The following is a 26,668-nucleotide window of genomic DNA, read 5'->3' on the forward strand; positions in this document are numbered from 1 at the left end:
AGAGAGAGAGAGAGAGAGAGAGAGAGAGAGAGAGAGAGAGAGAGAGAAAGAGAATTGATAAAACATAACTAAAAGTTCATTGAGGTTCACATTCTACCTACGCTTTGCATGTTCTGTATACCCAACAGGTGCTATATTCACAGTAAATGTGGGAAAGAACACTTAATTCAGAAGAGCTAATTTAAATCCTGACTGTTCTATTTTAAAATAGACACAGCTAGGAACAGGACCTGTGATTTAATTGCTATTTGGAGGTCAAAGTGAGGCATTTCCTCTACCTATGGAAGCCAAATCTTTTCCAGCTTATACATCAATACATATTCTACTAACAATAAAAGCACATTTAATTCATTACCTCATTTAAACTATATAGTAATCCTGAGAAACTATGACCTTGGGCAACTAACAACTTTTCTGAGCTGCAATTTCCTCATTTGTAAAATGAGATTGTTATGCCCCAGAGATCTCAAAAACATTGACCCATAACATTCTGGAGTATAGCCCAAATCCGATTAAAATATAATTGGTAAATATTAACAAGATAAATAAAAATACAACAAAGTAAAGATAATATTACTTCTAAAAACTAAGACAATATGTGGCCTGAAGGGATCCTTATGTATAGATTAACATGTTTATATTTATTTGAGTTTGAAATTAGGACATTAGATGGTTTCAAGGACCCCTCTAGTTATATGACCATAAGTAAATACTTACAGAATTCAGTTTTTCTCCAGAATGCTTACAAAATAAGTACTGCATTCATGGCATATTAGCTATGAAAAGAAAATTAGACTCACTCTCAAGTAGTATGTACAGGCTATCTGGTGGAAAAGATATCCAGAAATTTAGAATCTGTCTCTGTTGGTTAAGGAACGAGGCTGGGCACTCCAGTGGAAAGAGTGCTATACTTGAGATCAAGAGAAAATGGGTAACATATTCACCCTTTGACATAAGTAGTTGAGAAAAACTTATATCACATCTCTGAATGGAAGCTTCTTCTTAAAATTTGGACTTCTAGGAAAAAAGTATTTCACAGGGTTATTTCTGTTGGTTCAGATATGTGATTTAATCAGTGTGTAACTCGTGTATGATGACTCCCTCTATTGGTAATGATTTAGAACTCACCTCCACATTACATTCTTAATTGCCTAGAGACCTGAGGTGTTAAGTGACCTGGATAGGGTTAGCCAGCCAACACATGTGAAAGAGAGTTCTTGAACACAGATCTTTCTGCCCCCAAGGCCAGTTCTCAAAGTAAAATGGCAAGCAGCCACTCTGCTGGGTTATAATTCAGATTAAATGAGAGAATGAATTTAAATTTCTTTGCCATTCCTAAAGTAATAAATAATGATTGCTATTATTGGTTGTAGGAAAGTAATCACTAACACTGCAATTTACCTGGAAATAAATGATTACAGATGTCTGGTTTTGAAATTATCTCCCAAAAAGCACAGTGAGAAAATGATTACACTTTATTTGCTTTTAATTTCAGTGTCCCTCTGCTTACCAAGAAAATGAATGGTAACAAAGAAAAAAAGGAACCTAACTACTCTCTGTAATTGTTACATTAATTTAAAAACATATTATTCTTATTTGTCATGATTCCTCATTGTACACTCCACATGGAGTAGTTCTAGGAAGGGACATGTTACTCAATGCCAGTTGCTAGGAAGGGCAATGATGGATTTTGGTGATAACACATCTCATAGGCAACAGTAATATTGCATATATAAAAACACAGACACAACTGGTACCATTTCCACACCATATATTCAATGACTGATTAATTAAATCATTCTGTCTTTCATTTCTTCAATAAATATTTAGTCATTGCCTGTACTGCTTAAATGAGAGAGAGAGAGAGAGAGAGAGAGAGAGAGAGAGAGAGAGAGAGAGAAATAAGGCATGGTCCAAGGACCTTCAATATATGATCCTGTCCCTGTAAATCTGCAGTAATTTCTATTCCCAATCTTCCTGATGATGAGAGGAAAGAACAAGGACCTGGGATGAAAAGTAAGCATTTTCTTTTCCAATCATAGAAACTCAGAACTGGAAGGAATATCAGATCCATATTGTCCAAACTTTACCAGAATAAGGAAGCCAGAAAAAAAAAGGCAGTCAATCACCTTGAAGTGATAGGCAGTTTCTGGATCAACAGAGGTACTCCCACATTCTGCTTTTGGCACTAATAGACAAGGAAGTTTTTCTATACATCAAGCTGATATTTGACCTTCAACGTATAACGTACTGCCAAAAGTGGTTTCAAAGTCATCTTGAGATATTTAATTTTCACCTGGAATTTGGTACCTATTTGATTTGGCTAATATAAATGACAATATTTAATCAAATATTTACTAAGCACCTAATAATAAGTAGAAGACACTATACAGGGCAAAATAAATAAAGAATGAATGAATGATCAGTCAAAGCCCACAAAAAGCTTCTCTTGGGAAATGGGCGGTGGTGTTGATGAGGAAAATACATTAAAAAAAAAAAAAAACAACCCTAATTGCAAAAATGGTAAAGCATTTACTGTGAGGAATTTCTAGTTAGGCATTCTTTATAGCAGATAAATCCCTCATATATCTTCTATACCTACCTAAATCATTTAAAGGAAAATCAGATCAAGTTCTGGGCAATAAGTCAGAAAGACCTTAGTTCAAATACAGCCTCTGACACTTAATAGCTTTGTGACTAGAGGAAGTCACTAACTTCTGTTTACCTCAGTTTGCTCAACCACGAAATTGGTACAATAATAGCACCTCCTTCCCATGGTTGTTATACAATTCAAATGGTATAATGTCTTTAACAAACACAGCCCAATAACTGGCGTACAGTAAAAATTTAATTAATAAGTATTTTCTTCCTTAAAGGCAGGGTTCTTAATTTTTTTTTGTTTCATACACTACTTTTGCAGTGTAATGAAGTCTATGGAAATCCTAGTCAGAATAATGTTCGTGTATACATAAAATAAAATACATAATGCTTTACAAAGGAAAAAAAACATTTAAATATATTTGAAAATATTTTTATAAACTTATCTTTTAACGAACATTATTATGCAAACAAAACATATCAACTCAGCTACATCATTCATTCTTGAGTAAGTCTGTAAAGCTCAGAATCATTTGAGTCTCTTCAGTTGCAGTTCATATCTCCAATACCTGTCACCACACATTCTTTTTTTTTTTGCAGATTAGTTTATTTATTTGTTGTTCCTCCTTTCCTTTTTTAAAATTAATTTATTTTTAGTTTTCAACATTCACTTCCACAAGATTTTGAGCTCCAAATTTTCTCCCCATCTCATCCCTCCCCACATCCCAAGATAGGGTATATTCTGAATACCCCTTCCCCTAATCTTCCCTCCCTTCTATCTTTCCCCTTTCTCTTATCCCTTCCTCTTTCTACTTTCCTGTAGGTCAGGATAGATTTCTATAACCCATCGCCTATATCTCATTTCCCAGTTCCATGTGAAAACAATTTTTAACATTTGTTTTTAAAACTTTTTGTTTGCTTAAACATTTGTTTTTAAAACTTTTCTCCCTTCATCCCTCCCCACCTACCATCATTGAGAAGGCAAGCAACTGGATACAGGTTATACGTGTGTAGTCATGCAAAACACTTCCATAATAGTCATGTTGAGAAAAACTAATTATTTTTCCCTTCATCCTATCCCAGCCCCCGTTTATTCTATTCTCTTTTTTGACCCTGTCCCTCCTCAGAAGTGTTTGCTTCTCCCCCTCCCCCAATCTGCCCTCCCTTCTACGATCCCCTCCACTCTCTTATCACCTTTCCCCCTATTTTCTTGTAGGGTAAGAGAGATTTCCATACTGAATTGAATGTGTATGTTATTTCTTCCTCAAGCCAAATCCAATGAGAATAAGATTCACTCATTCCCTCTCACCTTCCCCCATTTCCCCTCCACTGTAAAAGCTTTTTCTTGTCTGTTTTATGTGAGATAATTTACCCCACTCTACCTCTCCCTTTCTCCTTCTCCCAGTATAATCCTCTCTCACCGCTTAATTTTATTTTCCAAATATCACCCATTCATCTTCAACTTGCCCTGTGCCCTCTATTTATCTATATATACATATAATTTTTCATTCCAAGTATCCTAATACTGGCAAAGGTCTCATGAGTTACAAATATCATCTTTCCATGTAGGAATCTAAACAGTTCAATTTTAATAAATCCCTTATGATTTCTCTTTCTTGTTTACCTCTTCATGTTTCTCGTGAGTCTTGTATTTGAAAGTCAAATTTTCTATTCAATTCTGGTCTTTTTATCAAGAATGCTTGAAAGTCCTCTATTCCACTGAATGTCAATTTTTCCCCTGAATGATTATACTCAGTTTTGCCATGTAGGTGATTCTTGGTTGTAATCCTATCTTCTTTGCCCTCTGGAATATCATATTCCGAGTCTTCTCGTCCATTAATGTAGAAGCTGCTAAATCTTGTGTTATCCTGATTGTGTTTCCACAATATTCATTTGTTTCTTTCTGGCTACTTGCAATATTTTCTTTTTGTTGTTGTTGTTCATTTTTTTTTGTTTTTTTATGGTAATTTTTATTTTTTTTTTGTTTTCAACATTTACTTCCACAAGATTTTGAGCTCCAAATTTTCACCGCATCTCACCCCTTCCCCCACCCCAAGATGGCATGCATTCTGAATACCCCTTCCCCTAGTCTACCTTCCCTTATATCTCTCCCCCAATTCTCTTATCCCCTTCCTCTTCAATTTTCCAGTAGGGCAGGATGGATTTCTGTATCCCATTTCCTGTATTTCTTATATCCCAGTTGCATGTGATAACATTTTTTTTAAACATGTGTTTTTAAAACTTTGGGTTCCAAATTTTCTCCCTTCCTCCCTCCCCACCCACCCTCATTGATAAGGCAAGCAACTAAATATAGGTTATATATGTGCAGTTATGCAAAACACTTCCATAGTAGACATGCTGTGAAAAACTAACTCTATTTCCCTTATCCTATCCCGCCCACTCATTTATTCTATTCTTTCTTTTGACCCTGTCCCTCCTCAGAAGTATTTGCTTCTGATTACTCCCTTTCCCAATCTGCCCTCCTCTCTATCATTCCCCTATCTCTTGTCTCCTTCCCCCCCCCATTTTCCTGTAGGGTAAGGCAGATTTCCACACCCAATTGAGTGTGTAATGTTATTCCCTCCTTAAGTCAAACACTGTGAGAATAAGATTCACTCATTCCCTCTCACCTTTCCCCATTTTTCCCTCCAATGTAAGAGCCTTTTCTTTTCTGTTTATTTTTGCGGGATAATTTACCCCATTCTACCTCTCCCTTTCTCCTTCTCCTAGTATAATCCTCTCTCACCCCTTAATTTTATTCTCCAGATACAACCCCTTCATTTTCAACTCACCCTGTGCCCTCTATCTATCTATCTATCCATCTACATACATACAAATAATTTTTTCCCTACAACTACCCTAATACTGACAAAGGTCTCATGAGTTACAAATATCACCTTTCCATGCAGGAATGTAAACAGTTCAACCTTAATAAGTCTCTTATGATTTTCTCTTTCTTGTTTACCTCTTCATGTTCCACTTGAGTCTTGTATTTGAAAATCAAATTTTCTATTCAACTCTGGTCTTTTCATCAAGAATGCTTGAAAGTCCTCTATTTCACTGAATGACAATTTTTCCCCTGAATGATTATACTCAGTTTTGCCATGTAGGTTATTCTTGGTTGTAATCCTATCTCCTTTGTTCTCTGGAATATTATATTCCATGCCCTGTGATCCCTTAATGTAGAAGCAGCTAAATCTTGTGTCATCCTGATTGTGTTTCCACAATACTTGAATTGTTCCTTTCAGGCTGCATGTAATATTTTCTCCTTGACCTGGGAACTCTGGAATTTGGCTACAATATTACTAGGAGTTTTCCTTTGGGGATCTCTTTCAGGAGGAGATCGGAGGATTCTTTCAATTTCTATTTTGCCCTCTGATTCCAAAATATCAGGGCAGTTTTCCTGGATAATTTCTTGAAAGATGATGTCAAGGCTCTTTTTCTGATCATGGCTTTCAGATAGTACAATAATTTTTAAATTATCTCTCCTGGATCTATTTTCCAGGTCAGTTGTTTTTCCAATGAGATATTTCACATTGTTTTCTATTTTTTCATTCTTTTGGATTTGTTTTACAGTGTCTTGATTTCTCATAAAGTCACTAGCTTCCAATTGCTCTATTCTAATTTTTAAGGAAGCATTTTCTTCAGTAACCTTTTGGACTTCCTCTTCCATTGGGCCAATTTTGCTTTTTAGGGCATTCTTCTCCTCATTGGCTTTTTGGACCTCCTTTGCCATTTGGGTTAGGCTATTTTTTAAGGTGTTATTTTCTTCAGTATTTTTTTTGGGTCTCCTTTAGCAAGCTGTTGACTTGTTTTTCATGATTTTCTTGCATCACTCTCAGTTTTTCCTCTACTTCTCTTACTTGCTTCTCAAAATCTCTTTTGAACTCTTCCAAGGCCTGGGACTGATTCATATTTTTCTTAGAGGCTTTGGATGTAGGAGCTTTGGCTTTATGGTCTTCTTCTGGTTGTATGTTTTGATCTTCTTTGTCACCAAAGTAAGATAATATAGTCTAACTCTTTTTGCACTGCTTACTCATGATCCTGGCCAATTACTTGAGTTTTAAACTCTTTGTTAAGGTAAAAGTCTGCTTCCAATATGTGTACTATCCCAAGCTTTGGGGGTTTGTACAGCTGTTTTCAGAGGTACTTCTAGGGACCTATAAATTCACTTCTTCCAAGGTGGTATGATAAAGGGCAAGGTGTTTTCTCTCCACCATCACAACAAGCTCCACCACGCCCGAGCTCCTCCTCACCCCAGGACCGCCCCTCAGAACTGTGACCCAGATCCAAGCACCAGTAAAGCAAGAGATTCCTGCCTCAGCATTGGCAAAGAGATCCCTGTAATCTCCTTCTGATCAGCTACTCCATTCCCCCTCAGTCTGTGGGCAGGAAGTTCAGGAGGCAGCTGTTGCCCTGAGGGCACGCTCTGGACTTGTGGCTGAGACCTAGCTCCTCTCTCACCACAGTCACAGACTTTTCCCACCGACCTTCCACGTTGTTTTTGGTGTTCCTGGGTTGAGAAGTCTGGAAACTGCCACAGCTGCCCGCGATTCAGTCCTCTGAGGCCTGCTCCAGGGTTGCTGCGGCCTGCACGCCCACACCAAACTGTGCTCCTCTCCCCACCCGGCACAATATACCTTTCTGATCAACTATCCAGGCTGTTATTGGCTGGAAATTTGTTTCATTCTGTGTTTTTGTGGGTTCTGCTGCTTTAGAATTTGTTTAGAGCCATTTTTTTTAGGTATTTGGAGGGCTTTGGGAGAGAGCTCAAGACAGTCACTGCTTTCCCTCCGCCATCGTCTACTTGAAATATTTTCTCCTTGACCTGGGAACTCTGGAATTTAGCTATAATATTCCTAGTTTCCCTTTGGAGTTCTCTTTCAGGAGGTGATCAGTACATTCTTTCCATTTCTATTTTACTCTCTGGTTCTAGAATATCAGGGTAGTTTTCCCTGATAATTTCTTGAAAGATGATGTCTAGGCTCTTTTTTTGATCATGGCTTTCAGATAGTCCAATAATTTTAAAATTCTCTCTCCTGGAGCTATTTTCCAGGTCTGTTGTTTTTCCAATGAGGTATTTCACATTGTCTTCTATTTTTTTCATTCTTTTGGTTTGGTTGTGTTCCATTTGCTCCATTCTAATTTTTAAGGAAATATTTTCTTCAGTGAGCTTTTGCACTTCTTTTTCTATCTGGCCAATTCTACTTTTTAAGGCATTCTTTTCCTCATTGGTTTTTTGAACCTCTTTTGCCATTTGAGTTAGACTATTTTTAAGGTGTTATTTTCTTTAGTATTGTTTTGGGTCTCCTTTAGCAAGCTGTTGACTTGTTTTTCATGATTTTCTTGCATCACTCTCATTTCTCTTCCCAGTTTTTCCTGTACTTCTCTTACTTGCTTCTCAAAATCCCTTTTGAGCTCTTCCAAGGCCTGGGACTGATTCATATTTTTCTTGGAGGCTTTGGATGTAGGACCTTTGGCTTTGTGGTCTTCTTCTGGTTGTATGTTTTGATCTTCTTTGTCACCAAAGAAAGATTCTATGGTCTGACTTTTTTGTGCAGTTTGCTCATGATCCCAGCCAATTATGATCAAAGGCGAGGTGTTTACTCCTTTCCTGTGCTGTGCTCTTGTCTATGATTGATCACAAGCACTCTTTTCTGCCTTGGAACTGTGAGGAGAATTCCCTCTCCACTGCCACTACAAGCTCTACCACACCAGTGCTCCTCCTCACCTTAGGACCTCCACCCAGAACTGTGACCCAAATCCAAGAACAGGCAAAGTAAGAGAATCCTCCCTCAGCACCAGCAAAGAGATCCCTGAAATCCCCCTCTGATCAGCAACTTGATTCTCCCTTTGTCTGTGGGCCAATAGCACCAGAAGAAGTCACTGCCCCCAGGATGGCTCTGGAACTGGGGCTGGACCAAGCTCTTCTCTCACCATGGTTGGACAGACCTTTCCTACTGACCTTCTAAGTTGTCTTTGGTGTTTGGAAACCACCACAGCTGCCCATGATTCAGTCCCCTGAGGCCTGCTCCAGGTTCGCTGAGGCCTGGTGTTTGCTTGCTCCCCTCCCAGCCTGGCACAATAGATTTTTCTAATCAACCATCCAGGTTGTCTTGGGCTGGAATTTTGTTTCACTCTGTCTTTCTGTGGGTTCTGCTGCTCTAGAATTTGTTTAGAGCCATTTTTACAGGTTTTTGAGGGGTTTGGGGGAGAGCTCAAGCAAGCCACTGCTTTTTCTCTGCCATCTTTGCTCCTCCCCATCGAGCCAGAGTTTCCATTTGAAAATATTTTTAAAAGTCCCAAGAACCCCTGAAGAATAACTCCCACTAGTCTTTGTTTTTGTTGTTGTTGATTCTTCATTCTCTAAGAGGACCAATGACATTATGAGGGTGATATCTTGACTTGCAGTATGAACTGTATTTGAGTGATACAGAGCTGCACAAATTTGTCAGCCTTGATCTTTCCTCCAAACTCATTAGAGTTCAGTGGCAAGATAAAGGTCAAGATGACTGGTGATGGCTCAGGATGCAATGGGTGATATTGGCTTTTCAAAATTGAGGTCTTTCCTAGGTCTCAGTCTGTCTGAGGCCACACCCATTAAAAAAACTAGTACACTAGTTTCTCCCACTAAAGGAAACTCTCCATGATTTCTGTCCTTTCCCTTCCCCTGGATAACTTACAGTCTACAAAAATATTTTTCTGGTCATACATTCCATAGAATATACTTTCACATCCTTTTTGTGATTATCATACATTGCTATTATAAGTTGTGTGTTTTCTCTCATTATCTGGAATAAAATCTCCATGTGGACACAGATAATGGCTTGTTCATCCTCTACTAATAACAGCTCAGAAAATATTCAATCAATGCAGACTTATTGAGAACAGTATAGGTGATTCATTTCACACCCTCAGGCAGCTTCTATTTGACCATCTTTGACCCAGGTTTACTGACTTTCAATCTGAGAAACCTGAGAATATTCACAGCTCAAGCTGATGACTTTAGAGACAAGTGTTATTTTAGGAAGTGTGGGGAATTAGGAAATCTGACAAGAAATGAGGATTTAAAATCCTGGGCAAGATCCACTATACCTTGGCCTATACTTAGCCATCAGTGTAAAATTTCTAGTAGTATATATGGCAACTTACTTTACATGACAATGTAAAGGGTGAGAGTGAATGATGGAATTACTAAAAATCAAGTAAGACAAATGAAAGGGGAAAAAAAACATTTTCTTATTGAGCAGAAAATGTCCCTTCAATTTCCTAAAGTATTTTTTCTAAACATTGACTTAGTGATTCTTCAATCAAACTACACACTTATAGAAATCCTACTATTTACAAAAGTCTAACAGGAGTTAGATTTTTAAATCTGTAGCTACTGGTCCCTGTTCTAAAGACTTCAAAATAAAGTTGGGAAAATAAGAAATGTATTCCATATACACATACACACATCAATGTATACAGCAATACAAACATACACAACTACAAAGCTATGCGTACCAAGAGAAAGTCAATAAAACAATGTGTGCTTTAGGTGTGAGACAGTGCCTAGTATAACATATATCATGAAGAGCATTGAATTCTGAATTAGATAAGATCTGCATTAGAATTTTGCCTCCCATACCTATTATGAGAGCAATAACTTAAACTAAGTCTCCATTTCATAATTTATTATATGGGGATATGCAACACAGAAGCTTTTGGGCTACAGCTTCTAGCAGGTTCACTCTTGATCTGAGCAGCCAGAAGGACAGGAACAGAGACATAATGAGGGGTTATTTATTCTTCTCAAGGGGTCCTGATAATGGGATCACCAACTGCTATAGGATCCCCTAATTACTCCTATTGCAAGGGCGTGCAAAAATATAGTAGGAGATCCAACTTCTACAGCATCCCCTAAGTCTAGATGGGGGCCAATCTAGACAAGCACACACATTCCACATATCCTCAGAAGCCTTGATGGGGGCAGGTCGAGGCATGCACAGCATTCCACCTAGCACATTTCCCTCTTACTGACCAGTGCTCACTTGATTTATAGAGGAGCACCCAAAGAAGGCAATTTGCCAGCAATAGCCTCACAAGTTTATGTTAACTTAAGCTATATCATGGTGACTTAGCACAGAGCACGAACAGTGAGCTCTTTGTAACTTAACTCAAATGTTTACATCATCTCATCATTATATCTTACTGCATAGTCACAGTAGAAATTGTTTATGGCCATGGATCCTGGGAACTAGTAGATTGTTTATGGCCATGGATCCTGGGAACTATTAGCTAAAAAAGAAAACAAATCTACCTTACATACAGGATAACAATACCTATGATATATTATGGTATAGTTACCCAACACAACTACCTATCAATACTGTTTTGAGGTTCAGTTCTGATGATGTTTGTAAAGTGCAGTGGAATTGGAAACATATAAAATTCAACGATCACAGCTCAGTAGAACATGTACATAATCAATGTTCAATAAATGATTATTGAAGAGATCCTTGTGGCCTGGGATGACCAGAGTACCCATAGCATACCCAAAGTGCCACTAGCTTCCTCATAAAAAAAGAATGAAAATAGGCAAATCAATCACTGTTCCCAAAAAAGCACTCATGTCTGCTAATTTTGGTCTAATGGGTGTTGTGTCTACTTATATCGTGGCAGAACCTAAATATAACCAAGAAAGGTAGGAAGTTAAGACTGGGAGTCAAGAAACCTGGCCTTGGTCTGAATGTACAAGCAATAAACAGCAACTCATTTCCCTCACAGAAACTGTTTGCTATCTTCAGAAAATTAGAGTATAATTCTTTTATTCTCTACTAGAAAACTATAAAAAAAGAACTTGACAAAAGCTGGTAAAAACACCACAGTAATGTTGATCATCATTATAATGGACAGGGAAATTATGTAAACAACAATATGGGAGAATGTATACATACAATAAATTGTAATGTAAATTGAAAAATATATCTGATAGGAAGAGATTCTAAGAGGTCCTTACATATATTAAGAGACATATAAATTTATGGTGTGTGCTGTCTGAGGATAGGGAAGTGCATGGGTCACCACAGAGGCTATGAGTTTAGGGTTGGTGGTAGAGGAAAGGCTGGAAATGGTAACTTTGGTAGAGTTTAGGGACTATCCCAAATACCCTCCACTGAAGAAGCTTAATAATGTTTCCCAGGATGTTTTCTAAATACAATTCTATTTATATTCATAATTTAAAAAAGAGATGTACAAAATAAACAAGCTATTAATTTTAAATAACTATATTTCAATTGATAGAGAACTCATCTGTGAAAGTCTCCTTCTTGGCCCTGCCTTGGAAAACCCAGGAAAGATGCTTGGTTTCCAAAGCTGACAGGAATCACAAACATCTATTCCAAGAGAAACAGATGATAATTGGCTATTACACAAATAGAAAAGGAGAATGATAAGGAGAAAAGGTAGAAGTGTGGGGGTATAGCTGTGGTGAATAGAAGAAAGAGTAAAATGGAATGAAGATATTTCATAAAACTACAGAAAAAGAACTAGTCATTAGAAGTTGCTGAATCGCTCCCAGATATTCTTAGCTCCTCTTCTTTAATAACAGAACACATTTTTTTTAAAAAGGATTTCGTAAGAGAGGGAGGGGTCTGCTTTTAGTGCTACCTGCTGGAGAAGATTCAGGCTTTTGAAATTTGGTAACATTATCCTAGAGTATATTTATGTGAAAAATTCTGCCCAGATATGGGGGTACTTAGTAAGAGTAATCTAAATAGGTAGCATACAACAGAAAACCACCATTAGATTGGTACATAAGTGATTTCCTGTATACTTACTTTTATCCTAAGTAGAATGTAAATTTTTAAAGGCAGAGAATGTTTCACTTTTGTTTTTCTGTTCACAACCTAGTGCAATAATGGTACATATTAAGTGCTTAATAATCTTTCTAAAACTGAATTTAATTGGGTTTTTCTGAACTCCTCTATATGTGCATATATATACTCGAAATGTGGAAAAGAAAAAACATAGCCATTCTTGCCCTGGAAGAGGTCACAGACTTATTAGATAAGGAAGATACATTATAGAATTGAAGTTAGACTATTTCAAGAAAGACATTAATGGAACAATAGAAAACAGGAATAGATGGAATCACTTTCTATTTCATTGTTTCATAAAAGGACAAGGGAAAGGAGGTATCATTTTGTGCTGGGATAAAAAGGGCAGGATCTCCTATACTTCCTTACTCTGTAAATACCCATTAAAAATTTCATAGAAGGAAGAAATTTCAGAAGGCCTATAATCTTATTTTCACTCTACATCATGCCTTACATCCATAAAATCCCTCACAAATAACCATCCAGTCTCTACTTAAACATTTGCAATGAGAGGGAATTAATTTTGTATTATGCATACTATAACAGTAAATAACATTTCACTTTCTATCATTAAAAATCAAATGAAAACTTTGTATTTTTTCTACGTGAACTAATTCATCAGGTAATTACTTGGGTTAACTCTGGAAGTGAAGGAAGTTGATTCCATTGGGACACAGAATTCAATGTTTATTTGCTCAGAAAGCATTTATTAATTCCCCAATGTAACAGTAACTGTCCTAGGAAATGGGGATTCAGAAACAAAATCTAGACACTGCATGCCCTCAAGGAGTTTAAATTCTTTTGAGGGTGACAGAAATAGGTTTCATATACCTGGTTTAACTGTTATTATTAACCCATTTGATTTATCCCTGAGATTTCAGGCAATCAAAATTTCTAATCCTGATCCAACCTAGCATAGCTAAGGGAAGAAGGGGTGGCCCGTTCCCTCCAGAGTTGACTAAACTATTTACCTATTTACTATTTACATGTGATAAATACATTTTCCCACTTTTTTCCTTTTAAAAAGTTATTTTTCGTATCCTTTTTCCATCTTATGCAGAGCGCATACTTAATATACATGATGTGATGTTCTGAAAATCTGTTGCAGCAATAGCTTTTGGATAGGTAATTTGATTTGTAAAATTATAATACAAAAAGGGGTAAAAGGTTATAGGAAATTAGACATTTCTAAAGAAGTTATAGAAAATCTTGGATATTAGAATTCTTTTGCCTTACATGTTTTGCATACAAGTACCTTCACCAGTAAGATACCTACAACAGTAGTAATGAATTTGCTGCTGCTTGGGGCTCTCCTAAGTGGTTTTATTTTTTTTTTAAACCAGCAATGCACACTTCAAATTGAGTTCCAAGCAGAATAAGCACTTTTTTCAAAGCAACAGAGTTTTAACTTTCAACTGAACTGATGCATCAGAATAAACAAAGCACTGAATGCTGTGATTGATCATAGCAGCCTCTAATGAACTACTTCATGTTCCACGAAAATACAGAAAGTGTTAAATGCAGAGGTGGATCTGTAGTTGTTGTTAAGGTAGCTCATACACCAGAATTAAATGTGGGCTTTCAACCTGTGGTGCGGAGCTATTCTAGTGATACAACCTCAGGGCAGTTATCAGGCACAATTCCCTTTAGCAGCTACCTACTTGTTTCTTAAAGCGAAACAGGCAACAGTTGTGAAAAGTATAGGCCTTCATTGTCCCTCAGCCTGAGGACTTGGTCTTTCTTCTTTTCTAATATGCTCTCTCTCCTCCTCCTTTTCCCCTTACCTTCTGCTTTATTTATAGCAATTCCTGAAAGGGGAGAGAAAGTTAGATGCAACATAATCTGCTTTTGGGATGTATCATTTGGTACTCAAGTGTTCTTTCCTCCTTCAATCATTTTCTCTCTGTAGATCTCCTTGGAAATGACATGAGTCTTCTATTCAGCCAGACTTCCCAATTTAGGCTCAAAATGTGTTTCCTGTGAGGGGCCTTGATCCTGGGGAACATCACACAAATTTTGTGGTGTCTGCAAACCTCTCCCTGTACTTTTCATAACCTTCCAGTTCGTGGAGTTTCTTTACCTCAAAAAAATTGCCTTCTAGGGCAAGTGGAGCAATCTGGGAATTGCTGATATGGAGAGACATCTGTGCTGAGATCTGAGAAATAGGGTTCTGGTTGAGGCTCACCTCAATAGCCTGTAATTCTCCTACTCTGTCAGGTATACTTTGAATTTGGTGCTTGGAGAGATCTACTGCTCCAAGCTGGTTCCTAGAGATGCTCAGGGACTTGAGGGCAGACAATTGCCTAAAGGCAGCTGGCAGCTGTGTCAGATGATTGTTGTTAAGGTATAGGGTCTCTAGTCTTGTCATCTTGCACAGCTCCTCTGGCAAAAGAGTTAGTTTTTTGTGGTTCAGGGACAGGCTCTTGAGCAACATAAACATGAAGGCCGGTGGGAGGTCCTCTATCTTGTTGGACTGAGGGATGGTACAGAGGTTGCTCCTCAGCTTCTATAGTTCCATGGGGAACTCTCTCAGTCCTCACTCCTTGAGTTGAATCACACCCATTTTCTGTGCCGTTTCCAGGAAGGTGCAGAGTGTGCTGTTCCTCAGCCTGCAGGCCAAGACTCACCTTTCTTCCGCTGGTCCCCAGGAGCCAGGCACCGCTAGAAACACCACTATTGGCTGACCCATGGCCCTGGCAGCCTCTGTCTGGGCATTCATGCCTCAACCTGGTGATGTCTGGGCCATTTATTTTTAATGAACAAATGTTATTTGGCATAAAAGTATGCTTTCCTTTACATGTGGCGAATGAATGGAAATAGTCTTTTGGTGTGACAAATCAAAGGTACATTTTCAACTAACACAGAAAAGCTAAGAATTATCCATAATTAATCTGAAAATATAATTCATAAAACCTAATTTAAGAAAAAGTTATTAAATAAAATTCATTTTTTGATATGCCTATATACCTACATGTAAGTCTGATTACATGTAAGTGAACATCTTGCTTTTAAGGAAGCTGGTACTATTCTGCACATATTTGAACCTTGGACTACCTGCAGAAATTGCACTTATCGTAGCTTTTAAATGACATAATAGTACTAATGGAATCACAAAAAAAAGATAAAATTAAGCTCTCTGATGGCTAAAAAGCTAGGTTGCTAAAGAGGAGACTGAATAATAACAACATTTAAAATACCATCAATTTCTTGGGAATTTATTTTTCCATCTAACATCATTGCATTGAAAAACTGAATGTCACAGTGCCTATAAAATTATGTGTACCAGCAAACTCTTCAATTCATTAATACATGCTTTTAAAAGAATCAAGAACATTAAAGGTAGGCATCCTGTTTACCAGAACAGAGAAATTGAGGCTAACTGGAAAAATATATTGACTAGGGAGTGCACAGGCTCTTGAGGTCAGTGGTAAGACTCCATGTATTAGATACTGAACATCTTTTTCTCTATAAGCTTGAAAGACATTAATAACTAATGTCCATGACTTAATCATGGACACATATAGGATCTACTGCATTTCACTGCATAATTGTTAAAGATTTCATGCCAATGTTTTTTTTTTGTCAAAAAGTAGGGTGTGACCATTATCTTAAGGTTTAAAAATTGTGCTGGTATTACTTAAAAATCATTTATTACTAAAATGTTTTGGTTGCAAGATTAGGATACATGAAATACTCGTGAATATATGTTAAAGTTGGGAAGATGCAAGCCTTGCTGTATCATGTGACTTACTGATGGCAGTTTTGCCTGCCTGCCAGCTCCCCTTGCACCTATGGCTCTTCACTGGGTTGAGTGACAATACTGTTAGTACTGCAGCACTCTAAACAAACCCCACAAGTTGGCTCTTGGAAATATACTGACAATGAGCCTGCATTGAGAATTCTAGGCTCATGGCTCAAAACTTGCAAGAGATAAATGTGTATCCATATGCCATTGGTGAATACATTGCTGCTTTGTTTACCTTTTAAGCAGTGTGACAAACAGAACTATACCATGTGATGACTACATGATGAAAGTATATAAACCAAGTTTTGAACTAAACAACAACAACAAACCCAGGGTGAGATGATTGTGTGGAGAAATATGTATTCACTATTTAACACAGCAAAGTGGAAAAAAAAGTTCCAAGTGAGGAAAACCAAGATTCAAACCCAAACTCTAACACCTACTGTTTTCCGTCTTGGGAAAGGCATTTAGTTCCTCTGAGGCTGAGTTTCCTAACGTGTAAAATCTGACAAATAGATGATCCCTGAAGTCTGTTCAAGTCTTAAATCCATGATCTTAGTTCAATAAGCATTGTTGCTGTAATGATAGTGATGAATTAATGAAAAGAGAAATGTAGAGGAAAAAACAACTCTCTAGAAGTATCTCTGAAAACAGCTGCACAAACCAAAGCTTGGGACAGTACATTCTCCACACTGGAAGCAGATCACTACCTTAACAAAGAGTTTAAAAGTCAAATAATTGGCTGACAATATGAGCAAACAGCTCACAAAAAAGTCAGACCACAGAATTTTTGTTTGGTGACATAGAAGATCAAAATATACAACCAGAAGAAGAAAACAAAGTCAAAGCTCTTCATCCAAAGCATCCAAGAAAAATATGAATCAGTCCCAGGCCATGGAAGAGCTTAAAAAAGGATTTTGGTAAGCAAGTCAGAGAAGTAGAGGAAAAACTAGGAAGAGAAATGAGAGTGATGCAAGAAAATAATGAAAAGCAAGTCAACAGTTTGCTAAAGGAAACCCCAAAAAAATACTGAAGAGAACAATACCTTAAAAAACAACCTAACTCAAATGGCAAAAGAGGTCCAAAAAGCCAATGAGGAGAAGAATGCCATCAAAAGCAGAATTGGCCAAATGGAAAAGAAAGTCCAAAAGCTCACTGAAGAAAATACCTCCTTAAAAATTAGAATGGAGCAAATGGAAGCTAATGACTCTATGAGGAATTATGAAATTGTAAACCAAAACCAGAAGAATGAAAAAATAGAAGACAATGTGAAATACTTCATTGGAAAAACAACTGACCTGGAAAATGGATCCAGGAGAGATAATTTAAAAATTATTGGACTACTTGAAAGACATGATCAAAAAAAGTGCCTACATATCTTCTTTCAAGAAATTATCAAGGAAAACTGCCCTGATATTCTAGAATCATAGAGTAAAATAGAAATGGAAAGAATCCACTGATTACCTCCTGAAAGATATCCCCAAAGGAAAACTCCTAGGAATAGTATAGCCAAATTCCAGAGTTCTCAGGTCAAGGAGAAAATATTGCAAGCAGCCAGAAAGAAACAATTCAAGTATTGTGGAAACACAATCAGGATAACACAAGATTTAGCAGCTTCTATATTAAGGGACCTAAGGGCTAGGAATATAATACTCCAGAGGGCAAAGGAGCTAGGATTACAACCAAGAATCACCTACAAAACTGAGTATAATCCCTCGGGGGAGAAATGGACATTCAGTGAAATAGAGGACTTTCAAGCATTCTTGATGAAAAGACCAGAGCTAAAGAGAAAATCTGACTTTCCACTACAAGACTCAAGAGGAGCATGAAAAGGTAAACAGGAAAGAGAAATCATAAGAGACTTATTAAAGTTGAACTGTTTACATTCCTACATGGAAAGATGATATTTGTAACTCATGAGATATTTCTCAGTATTAGGGTAGTTGGAGGGAAAAATTATATTTATAGTTAGATAGATAGAGAGATAGATAGATAGATGGCACAGATGAAGGGGTGATATTTAAAAAATTAAATTAAGAGGTGAGAAAGGATTATACTGAGAGAAGGAGAAAGGGAGAGGTAGAATGGGGTAAATTATCTCACAAAAAAAACAGACAAGAAAAAGTTTTTACATTGAAGGGGAAGTGGGGGAAGGTGAGAGGGAATGAGTGAATTTTATTCTCATCAGATTTGGCTTAAGGAGAAAATACCATACACACTCAATTGGGTATGGAAATCTATCTTACCCTACAGGAAAATAGGGGGGAAGGGGATAAGAAAGTGCTGAGGATGATAGAAGGGAGGGCAGATTGGGGAGGTGGTAATCAGAAGCAAACACTTCTGAGGAGGGACAGGGTCAAAAGAAAGAATAGAATAAATTGGGGGTGGGATAGAATGAAGGGAAATATAATTAGTTTTTCACAACATGAATACTAAGGAAGTGTTTCTGCATGACTACACACATATAACATGTATCGAGTTGCTTGCTTTCTCAATGAGGGTGGGTGGGGAGGGAGGAAGGGAGAAAATTTGGAAACCAAAGTTTTAAAAACAAATGTTAAAAATTCTTCTTACATGCCACTGGGATATAAGATATACAGGCAATGGGGTATAGAAATCTATTCTGTCCTACAGGAAAATAGAAGGGGAAAGGGATAAGAGAAAGGGAGGTGATAGAAGGGAGGGTAGATTAGGGGAAGGGGTTATTAAAAATGCATGCCATCTTGGGGTGGGGGGAAGGGTGAGATAGGGAGAAAATTTGGAAATCAAAATCTTGTGGAAGTGAATGTTGAAAACTAAAAATAAATATTTAAATTAAAGAAATGAAAATATTTTATACATATAAAAATAAAATTGTCAAATTATATTCTTTAAATATTCTTTGATAATGCTGTCTTAGTATAGGACGGACTAGATAATTGATGATACTAAGGTGGGGCTTAGAGTCTAAATATTAAAAAATAGCCATGACTATTACCTTCAAAAGATTTATAAACACATATTTCCTCATATGTGTATACATGTTCATATATGATGGGACCTCTGTACATATACAGGGAACTAAGTCTTATTCCCTTAGTGGTATGTCCTCTCTGCCCTCTTTTATTGTAGTTTACTACAATCTGTGGACATGATGCTGGCAAAAGAACAAGGAACCAACAGAAGTTCCAGGTTCTTGTCTCCTTGCATAATAAAATTCTACTACTGTAAGGAAAAAAAAAAAGATAGGGTAGGAAAGAGCATGCTTCAGACATTTCTATTTGAAGGCTTTAAATGATAAATAATTCCTACTTTGGAAACTCATCTAATTTGTCAGAGTAATCTGGACAACAGGTAGTGAAAATTATGACCAGATTTCCATAAATGGATTGCTCATAGGAAAGTAGAATTGGGTTAGGAACTACTGAGATTCTGTCTACTGACAAGTCTCTACAGGCTGAGAAAGGACAAGAATCAGAGATAAAAAGAGAAATTTCATTTAAAATAACTGTAAATAATATAAAATACTTAGGAGTCTACCTGCCAAGACAAACCCAGGAACTATATGAACATAATTAGAAAACACTTTTCTTATAAAATCAGGTCTAAGCAATTTGAAAAAAATATGAATTGTTCATAGGTAAGCTGAGTGAATATAATGAAAATGACATTCCTGCCTAAACTAATTTAATTATTCACTGCCATAACAATCAAACTACCAAAATTATTTCATAGAGCTAGAAAAAATAAAATTTGTCTGGAAGAACAAATGGTCAAAAATATCAAGGGAATTAATGAAAAAAATATACAAAAGAAGGTGGCCTAGAAATATCAGATTTCAAACTATATTATATATATTATATATAATAGGTTACATATAGATATAGACATAGATATATAAAACTATAATCAACAAAACCATCTGGTAGTGGCTGAGAAATAGAGTGGAGGATCAATGAAACAGAATAGGTACACAAGACACAGTAGTCAATGACCATAGTAACCTGGTGTTTGCTAACTCCAAAGACCTCAGCTTTTGGAATAAGAACTCACTATGTGACAGAAACTTTTGGGAAAATTGGAAAACAATAGGATGCAAACTAGGTACAGACCAATATCTCACACTGTATACAAAGATAAGGTCAAAATGGGTGCATGACTTAGACATAAAGGGTGATAACATAAGCAAATTAGAAGGGCAAAGAACAGTCTACTTGTCAGATCTATGGGGAGGGGAAGAATTCATGACCACACAAGAGATAGACAGCATTACAAAATGTAAAATAGATAATTTTGATTATATTAAAAAGCTTTTGTACAAACAAAAGCAATGCAACCAAGATTAGATGGAAATCAGAAAGCTAGGAAACAATCTTTGCAGCAAGTGTCTCTGATAAAGGCCTTATTTTTCAAATATATGGTCTGTATCCCAAAGAGATCAGAAAAAAATGGAAAAGGTCCTACAGGTGCAAAAATATTTATAACAGCCCTTTTCATGGTGCAAAATATTAGAAACTGAGGGGATGCCCATCAATTGGGGAATGGATGAACAAGCTGTGGTAGATGAATGTAATGGAATACTGTTGTTAAATAAGAAATGAACAGGGAGATTCCAGAAAAATCTGGAAAGACTTGTATGAACTGATGCAAAGTGAAATGAGCAGAACCGGGAAAACATTGTACACATTATCAGCAACACTGTGAGGTAATCTACTAAGAATGACTCAGCTCTTTCCAGCAACACAATCATCCAAGAAAAGTACAAAGGCATCATGAAGGAAAATACTAACCGTATCCAGATAAAGAACTGATGGACTCTGAATGTATACTGAAGCATAATTTTCCCACTTCCCTCATTCTTCCTCCTGTTTTTCCCCCTTGTGATCTATTTCTTCTTTCACAACTCTAACAGGGACATATTTTTCCATGATAGCATATGTATAAAATATATCAAACTGTCTACCATTTTCAGAAGAGGGGAGGACAGAAAGGGAGGGAGAAAAATTTGGAACTCAAAATCTTGTAAAAATCAATGCTAAAAATTTTCTTGATATATATAACTGTGAAAAAATAAAATCCTATTAAAATTTGAAAAATAAAAAAGGAGGAGGCAAATAAGTGGTGCAGTGGATAAAGTGCTGGGCCTGGAATCAGGAGGACCTGAGTTCAAATTTGACTTCAGACACTTACTAGTTTTGTGATTCTGGGCAAATGACTTAACCCTGTTTGCTTTAGTATCTTCATCTATAAAATAAACTGGAGAAGGAAATAACAAATCACTCCAGTATCTTGGCCAAGAAAACCTTAAATGGGATCACAAAGAGTCAAACATAAATGAACAACAACATTCTGTTTAGGGGCAGCTAGATAGTGCAATGGATAAAGTGCTGGGCCTGGAGTCAGGAAGACTCATTTTCCTAAGTTCAAGTTTGGCCTCAGATACTTACTATCTGTGGGACCCTGGGAAAACCACTTAACTATTTTTGCCTCTCTTTCCTCATCTGTAAAAAGAGCTGGAGAAGGAAATGGAAAAATGCTCCAGTATCTTTGCCAAGAAAACCCCAAAAGGGATAACAAAAAGTCAGAAACTATTGAAAGCAACTAATCAACAACAACAAAACTGCAAGACTTTCAGAATTTTATTGCAAAAAACCCCAGAACTCAATAGAAAATTTGACACACGAGATCCAGAAGAAATATAAGGTAAACATCACAGACCAATTACAGAAGACTAAAAGACAAATTGCTTATTTTTTATATATGGAAATGTAAACCATATGCTTAAGATTGTCATTAGTAATTGGGTAGTTTGAAAGAAAGATTGAGGTAGACTGAGTATGATGCGATCCTAAAAAGCAAAATTGTGTAGGTAAAGGTAAAAAAAGTAATTATTTCATACAAATGAGGCAAGAGAGGAAGACCTGATACAGCGGAATCAGATGGGGGAGTGGTAGTGCTAGAACCCTATTCATATCAGATCTGAGTTAAATAGAGAACAACATATAACTTTAGAAGGGTATAAAAGTCTTCTAAATTTATAAAGGAATAAGAGGGTGAGGGAACAGGATAAGAGGAGAGAGTATAGAAGGGCATGGAGATTTTACGAGGGAGTCGAGGAGAGGATAATGGAAGGGTGGGTAGGTTAAGTAATAGGAGGGCAAAGTAGTGGGTAGAAGTGAAGCACAGGAGTGAGGAGGGATAAGGTAAATAGGGTAAGAAGGATAGTGAGCAAAAATAGGAAGGAGGAAAATACACAATGTTTAATGGTAGCTTAGAATGTGAATGGGACAAATTTACCCATGAAATGCAAATGGATAACAGATTAAAAATTTGAATTGAACAATATCTTGCTTTCAGGAAATATTATAAAAATGAGATACACACAAAGATAAAATAAAGGGCAGGAGTAAAATAAAAAGCGGGGATAGCAATCATGTTCTCAAAGTTAAAGTTAAAATATATTTAATCAAAAGTGAAAAATACAGAAACTACACTGTTTTTGTTTTAGACTATTTAAAATACCTAGACAGTATAAAATACTTGAGGGTATACCTGCCAAAACAGACACAGGAACTATATAAACATAAATATAAAATACTTTTTACACAAATAAAGTCAGATCTAAATAACTGAAATAATATTTGTCATTCATTGGGAGATAAAACCAATATAATTTTTAAAATGACAACTTTACCTAACTAATCTATTTATTCAATTTCATCCCAATTAAATTACTAAAAATTATTTTACTGAGTTAGAAAAAATAATAAATTTTATTTGGAAGAACAAAAGGTCAGGAACTTCCAAAAAACTAGGGAAAAAAGATGTAAAGGAAGTAGATTTGGCAGTATCAGACCTTAAACTATATTAAAAGGTGAGAGCATTGTTGAAGTATAAAAAGGATAATTTTGATTATTTTAAATTAAAATTTTCTTGTGTAAATAAAACTTATGTGACCAAGAATAGAAAGAATACAGAAAATGGGGGACTCTCACAGTGTCTCAGATAAGATGTGATTGGGTTGGAATATAGCTGTGGTGTAGGAAAGGATCACGTAAGATTTAGCAGTTGCCACAGTACAGGAATGAAGAGCTTGGAATATAAAGTTCCTGAAGGCAAAAGAGATGGGATTACAACTAAGATTAACCTACCCATCAAAACAGTAAAATTGTTCAACGGCAAAAATGGAAATTTAATGAAATACAGGATTTTCAAGAATTACTAATGAAAAGTCCAGAGTTAAATAGAAAATTTGATTTTCAAATATGACTCAATAGTAGCATAAAAAGGTAAACATGAAAGAGAAATCATAAGAGACTAAATAAGATTAAACTGTATATCATACTATCTGGAAAGATGATAAGTGTAACTTCTCAGAACATTATCATTATTAGGACAGTTAGAAGGATTCTACACAGAAAGAGGGTACAAAACTCACCCATAAAATGAAAGTAGATAGCTAAATGGATTAAAAACTAGAATCTGACAATATGATGTTCACAAAAAACACACTTGAAATAGAGACATACTTAGAGTAAAAATAAGGGGCCGTAGAAGAATCTATTTTGCCTCAGCTGAAGTTAAAAAAAAAAAGCAGAAATAGCAAACACGATCTCAGACAAAGCAAAAGCAAAAAAAAATATCTGAATAAACAAGATAAGGAGGGAAACTTGTGTTTTGCTTAAAGGTATCATAGACAATGAAGTAATATCAGTACAAAGTATATATATATATATATATATATGTATATGTGTGTGTGTATATATATCTCTATATATCTATATCTATCTATCTATCTATCTATCTATCTATAAAACAAATGACATGGCATCCAAATTTTTAAAAAGAAAGTTAAATGAGGTGCAGGAGGAAATTGACAGTAAAACTATAATAGTGGAGGACCTGAGCTTTCCCATATCAAAAGCAGATTAATCAAACAAAAAAGTTAAGAAGATGAATGGGATTTTAGAAAAGCTAGAATTAAGAGACTTCTGAAGAAAACTGAATTGGGAATAGAAAGAAGTACAACTTTTTCTCAGCTGTATATGGCACCCTATAAAAATAACCATGTATTAGGTCATAAAAACCTCACAGCCAAATGCAGAAAAAGCAGAATTATAAAATGTATCCTTTTTCAGATCATAATTCAATAAACATACATTCAACAGAAAGCTATGAAGAAACAGATTAAAAATTAACTGGAAACTAATCTAATCATAAAGAATGAGTTAGTCAAAGAACAAATCATAGAAACAATAAATAATTTTTGTTGTAAGGAGTAACAATGAGACAGCATACCAAAATGTATGAGATGCAACCAAAGTAGTACTTAGAGGAAAAGTTATATCTCTAAACACATAAATCAATAAAAGAGAGAAATAGTAGATCCATGAATTTGATATGCAACTTAAAAGACTAGAAAAGAACACGTTAAAAATCCCCAAATAAACACTGAAATGTAAATTCTGAAAATCAAAGGTGAGATTAATAAAATTGAAAATTAAAAATACCATTAATCTAATATATAAAACTAAGTGCTGGTTAAATAGGTAAACCATTGGTTAATTTGATTGAAAAAAAGAAAAACATAGTAGTAGTATAAAAAAATTAAAAAGGGCAAATGCAGCACAAATGAAGATAAAATTAAAGCAATTATTAGGTGTTATTCTGGCCAATTATATGCCAGTAAGATTGATAATCTAAGTGAAATGGATTAATATTTACCAAAAAAATAAACTGCCCAGATTAACAGAAGGATAAACAGAATACTTAAATAACTCCATTTTAGAAAAAGAAATTGAACAAGAAATCAGTTAGCTCCCTAAGAAAAAATTTCCAGGACCCTATGGATTTACAAGTGAACGTTGCCAAACATTTAAGGAACAATTAATTCCAATGCTATATAAACTATACAAAAGGAAAGGTAAACAAGGATTCCTACCAAATTCTGACACAAATATGGTTTTGATACCTAAATCTGGAAGAGCAAAAACAAAAAGAAAACTACAGACCAATTTCCTTAATGAATATTAATGCAAAATTTTTAAACACTAGCAGGAAGATTACTGCATTATATCACAAAGACCATACACTATGAAGAAGTGGGATTTGTACCAGGAATGTAGGGCTGGTTCAATATTAGGAAAACTATCAGCATAATTGACCATTTTAAAATAACAATAACAACAAAAATCAGATGATTACATCAACAGATGCAGAAAAAAAAACTTTTGACAAAATAAAACAACCACTTCTATTCAAAACACTAGAAAGCATAGGAATCAATGGAACCTTTCTTAAAATGAGTAGTATCTATCCTTTAAGAATGTCAAACAATACTCTTGTGTTAACTTTTCTGTAACTATCTTAAGATGAAAGGCACTATGTTTTATCTTGGTTTTTTTTTTAACTTTTGTATATTTTTTCCAGATGATTTTTCCTATTTTGATTACCAGAGCCATTTATACTGAAAAAATTCCAGGAAATAATATATTGATATTTCTTCTGATGTATCTTAGCTTGTTGTTGAAAGGGAACCCAAAGAAGCAACATTTGATATGCTATCCACCATGTCAAACTGATCATCATACCAGATTGAAGTGGAGTCACCCTTCAATCTGAAGCTAAAACCACAGATTTTCTTCACTTTTTAGAAGCAGTTATGAAACATTAACCAGGGAGCTAAGTTAATCTCTGGTGTCAACTGAGTCAAATTCGACAATCATGCCATTGATTTACAGCAACAATAAAAGAGTAAGCGCACATGAGGTCACAATATGCAATACCTTGGTTGACATTCCCTTACTTTACTGTTGAACTACTTCTGTCATAACCCCCAATCATGGCATGGATAATGGATTGGATTTTGGGAGAGTATTTATTATTTTATTTATATACAAAATTAAGGAGAAAATCCCCAAATCCAACTTATAGGATTAATATACCAAAAAGAATAATAGATTAAAAAAAACTTTCTCAATTGTTAAATACACTATATGAAATTTATATTAAAGAATAGATTGTCCAGAATAAAAAATGAAATTGTGAGGGATATGGGGATAGAGGATTTGTAGCAAAAACCTCAAAATATATAGATAATATATCAATGGAACATATTAGATATAACTTAAGATGCATGAAATAGCATAATGTATGATAAATCCAAGATCACCAAACACTGGGAAAGGGATTCATCATCTGATAAAGACAGTTTAATAAAAGGGATAGTGGTATAGTGAAAAATTGGATTATATCTACATTTATAACCACATAGTCCAATACATTTCAAATAGATTAATGATATAAAAAACACACAGAAAAATAAGATAATGAAATGTTGTATCCTTTGCAGTTGTGGAGAAGTAGAAAGTATTTATCTTTTCAAACCAAAAAAAATTACTAAATGAATATATTTTGTCTCATAGATTTATACAATAAAAAGTAACAATCAGAATAAAAACACAAAAATAGAAAAAGTTCTTCATGA

At 35.6% G+C, this 26,668-nt stretch overlaps 1 protein-coding gene and 1 pseudogene across 1 annotated transcript in view; both read right to left on the reverse strand.

Moving 5' to 3' along the window:
* Positions 1-26,668, reverse strand: part of FSTL4 (follistatin like 4) — a 772,743-nt gene that overhangs the window by 362,573 nt on the left and 383,502 nt on the right. The gene's annotated exons all lie outside the window — the stretch shown is intronic.
* On the reverse strand, positions 14,464-15,235 carry LOC114033500 (annotated as a pseudogene).

This window comes from Vombatus ursinus, unplaced genomic scaffold (genome assembly GCF_900497805.2).
Source record: "Vombatus ursinus unplaced genomic scaffold, bare-nosed wombat genome assembly UNPS02007284.1, whole genome shotgun sequence".
NCBI lineage: Eukaryota > Metazoa > Chordata > Mammalia > Diprotodontia > Vombatidae > Vombatus > Vombatus ursinus.